The sequence below is a fragment of the Nyctereutes procyonoides genome, unplaced genomic scaffold (assembly GCF_905146905.1).
Source record: "Nyctereutes procyonoides isolate TBG_1078 unplaced genomic scaffold, NYPRO_anot_genome, whole genome shotgun sequence".
Taxonomy (NCBI): Eukaryota; Metazoa; Chordata; class Mammalia; order Carnivora; family Canidae; genus Nyctereutes; species Nyctereutes procyonoides.
In genome coordinates, this window is record NW_026575142.1 from 31,559,017 (window position 1) to 31,563,675 (window position 4,659).

Sequence of the window (4,659 nt, forward strand, 5' to 3'; positions counted from 1 at the left end):
GGAGGCGGGGAGCGGACGCCGCCGACCGCGCTCCGGCCCCGGAGACCGCCGACTGACGCGCCGGGCAGCCAATGGGAGACCGCGGCGGGGGGGGCGTGGCCGGGGCGGGCCCGGGGGTGGGCGGGGCCTCGCGGGGGCGGGTCCGGAGGTGGGCGGGGCCTCGCGGGGCGCGGTCGGGGTCCGCGGGCTTCCGCGCGCTCTGCGGGGCCGAGGGAGGGCTGCTGGACTCCACGCCCGCTGCTCCGGGGACGGGCTGGGACGGGCTGGGACGGGCTGGGACTCCCGCCCGGACGCTGCCCGTCAGCTCCCTGGCACTCTACGTCGGAAGTCCATCGAGTGGGAAGCAATAAACCTGGTGGGCGGGATGACCGGGGAGAAGGACCGGTCTCCGTGGCGCGGGTGCAGAAGGATTCCCATCCCTGGCCGGGACACTACGCCGCTGGTGGATCGGGACCGGGACCGTGGGAAGAAAGACTGTATCTAGATGTACCTGCCGGCCCAGGGCCTCCTTCTTCCAGGAGATTGGACAAGTTCTTTGATCTTGATTTTTCTCTGGGTCAACAGAACGGGGTTATACTTAGAAGTCATGGTTTACTTTAGGAGCTGGAATCTGTGTTATTGACAAAATTAACCCCCTGATAAAATTGTTGATCAAAAGGAAAAAATAAACAGCCCAACAATAAAAAGGCGCTGACAACAAGGTTCTTTTGCCCCTGATTTTCTATACAGAAGAAAAAGGAAGAAAATGAAAGTCCTGGTGAACACTTCCTTCTTCTCCACCATATACTCTTCCAGACTTGCATGCAACATGCTTGGACACCTTATAAAACATATTCCAGACTAAAGAGGGATATGGAAAACACTGGAAGTTTAGGTGGCCCCGGTATAGTTAGGGCGATATCAAAGAATGGAATCACCTCTTTTTATGAATCTCGGAGCACAGGATCACAGGTCTTTGGCAACTCCGTAAAATTCCAAGAGCAACAGCAATTAATTTAATGCTAGGCATTTACTGACAGCTGACATCAGGCCAGGCACTTTGAGAATTCCTTTATGTATTACATTACATGTTATTTCACTTAATCCTCACACCTGCCCATGATGTAGGCAGGCACTGTCACTATCTCAGGTTTATAGGGAAAGTAAGGCTCAGTAAATGCTAATGCAGAAGTTGAAACAAGATCTGACTCTCCATCACCCCACCACTCTGCAACAACCCATGATTCACAAAATAAAAATGTTCCTAAACTCTGCTGCATGTTTAGAAAAAAAATCCCTTTTATCCAAATCAAATTTGAATACAAGCGGGTAGTTTTCTGCAGCCATAAACCATGACTTGCGTGTAGTGAGTCATGTTACTCATACAAAGTAAATGGCATAAAATTGCTGTGCCTAATTAAACCTAAACAAGGTTATAAGCAATGATGAGTAAAATTGCCTATTCTAGAAGCTGAACATTTCTTGTGGTATAATAAAATGTACTGAAGTCCTTTAACCGCAAAACAAATTAGCCAGTACCTTGCACTCCTCCAACAAGATAATATTTATGAACACAGCTGTTTGGACTCAGCCTAAAATCCTTTCAAATAATTCATGGTCAGGATTTTGTGGTTTGCTGTAATGTTCATTGTTACTCCAAAAGCTGAGAGGGTGGCCTCTTAAAATAGTACTGTACTTATAGACGTAGACCTTGAAGCCAAACTGCCTGGCCTGGCTGCATACTAGCCACATGCCTCAGTTTCCTTAAGTATCAAATGGAGCTTCTATGAGTACCTTCCCCATGGGGTTGTCATGGGGATGAAGTGATTAAATATGTCCAAAACCCTTAGAGTAATGCTTGGCACATTGTCAACACTATATGAATATTAGCCAAACAAAGGATGTGACTACACATAGAGTTTTGGGCTTTCTGGTCTTCCTATGTGTAATTTACTGCATATATTAACAAAGCAAACCAAAAACTCCCCACAAATATTAAAGCGTAACTCCCCATTCTTCCCCTTTCCTCATCTCCAGCCCCTAACAACCATCACTCTACAGTCTTTGACTACTTTCTGAATTTGACTACACTAGCTACCTTATGTAAGTGGAATCATAGAGTATTTTTCATTTAGTATAATACTATCTTTATGATTCATCCATGTTGTAGCACATGACAGAATTTTCTTCTTTTCAAGGCTGAATTATATTCCATTTTGTGTGTATATATCTCTGTATACATGTGTTTATGTGTATAGAGATATACACACATATACATATGTCACACTTTGTTTTTCCATTCGTTCATCAATGGACACTTGGGTCGCCCCATATTTTGGCTATTGTAAATAATGCTGCTATGAACATAGGTGTCCAAATAACTATTTCTGAGTTTCTTTTTTTCTAATTTTTATTTATTTATGATAGTCACAGAGAGAGAGGCAGAGACACAGGCAGAGGGAGAAGCAGGCTCCATGCACCGGGAGCCTGACGTGGGATTCGATTCTGGGTCTCCAGGATCGCGCCCTGGGCCAAAGGCAGGCGCCAAACCGCTGCGCCACCCAGGGATCCCTATTTCTGAGTTTCTACTTTCAATTCTTTTTGGGCATAAACCTAGAAGTAGAATTGCTGGATTATATGGTAACTCTGTGTTTAACTTTTTGAAGAACAGTCACATTATTTTTCATAGCAGAAAACACTCCCACCAATAGTGCATAGGATTCTAATTTCTCCATATCTTTGCCAACACGTCGTTTTCTATTTTTTTTTAATAACAGCCATCCTAATGACTACGAGGTGATTAGGGATGTTGAGTATCTTTTTATGTGCTTGTTAGACATTTGTATATCTTCTTTGGAGAAATGTCATTTAAGTTCCTTGACTATTCATTGTCGTTGCAAACCTTATACCATCATTGTTGATATCCACAAACATTAAAATCTGAGAAACCCTTATCTCTTTCTACTTCCCTTTTGCATTGTATCTAAGCATATGCTGCTTCTTATTTACATAAAATCCCTGAATTACTATAAACATTTTTATTTCAAAATTAATAGGGTCAGTTTTCTTAACAGAGGAACTATGCAGAGGTTAGTAGGTGGTGGTGATAATGATGATGATGATGATGATGGCAGATCTTAATTGAGCACTCATGAAGTGATCTGTTCAGTGTTTTTTATATATTAATTAATTCAACCCCTTATTTGAGACATATACTATTATTATTCCCATTGTACATACAAAGGAACTGAGTCACAGAGGGTTTAAAGTATCTAGCACTAAATCATTCAGCTAGTAAATGGCATTTGGCCTGGCATTTGAACCCAGCTTCCAGGGCCATATGGAAAGTATCCACTAAAAATAAAATCACTTCTCTGGAACTCAATGATTTTCTGAAAGCCATATCTGATCTCCTTCCTGAATGAGCTGAGCCTCAGAGAACCACAGTCTATCCTGGGACATGCTACACCAAGTGAGATGCTCCATGTCCCCCATCACAGCATGAAAGTGAGTAAATGCTGTGAGGACAGACACTAGTGTGAGCCAAGGTCCAAGCTGTCTTTCATTGAATGAACCATGCTGAGAAATCCAGAGGGTCAAGGCAGGAATAGGGAGGCCAAGGTATGACGCTTAACCAGGCAGAGAAGCCAAGAGAGTCCTGGAGGAAGGTGCCAAAATGCAGGAGCAGAAGCAGAACTAAAGAGCCCTGAAGCTGTCCAGAGGGCACTGGCAGTGATCCTGTCATTCCCCCACTGGGGCCTTTAAGCTGTCCAAGCTGCGGCCTCCTCCTGTTAGTTTGCAAACTGACCCCCTACACAGAAGGCAAAGAGAGAACAAGGAGAGAGAAGGAAGGAAGAGAGAATGAAGTGCTGCTCCAGCTTGGTAGGTGGCACTTTTAATAAGGCAAGGGAACTCACTTGTGAGGCTTGGGCAGCTACAAGATAATTAGATCTCCACACCCACCTGCCAAATCTTAAAAAATTTATAAAGAAGCCTTAATTGGATTTAGTCATGAACATGGCCAGATGGCATCAACGACACCTTCCTCTCTCCAGTCTATGTCTTTGGAATAGTTCCCACTGTGGGACTGGTAGGTAGAAGGCATATTCCTAGGACTGGGGGTGGAGGGTGGGGGTTAGGAGCCTCCTCTTGCCCAGGTCAACCAGCAGTTATATTCTATTGATGACCTCCTCCAACAAATGATAAATTCAAAATGTGTCCTTTGGTCTGGGATTTTGTCCGCTGTGAAAATAATATCAATCAACTAAATTACAACACTACCCCTATCAGTCAGATAGTGTACACCTTAGTATCAATAAGCCTTGGATCTTTCTAAGAGTAAATATTGATAAGCAGAGTACCAAGAGAGCCTAAAAGCTGGCTAACGGGAATAAAGGAGGTCAGCTGAGAGCTGTAAAGGGAACTGAAAGACAAGAGAGTGGTGTGTGTGGAAAAGAACTTCACGATTTTGTGTAGGTCCAGACCAGAACTTAGCATTTCCTTATTTTTTTTTTTATTTTTAGCGAATTAGATGGCTTCACTCTTCCCCAAATATCTGGCACCTGTCCTGTTGCAGTCTCTATGGAGCCATGTTTGCTTACCACCTCTGGCCTTTTACCTAGGTAGTTGTACTACCTGGGTGGGCTTTCCCTCTTCCTCCCCCTGGCTGACTGGAGTGGT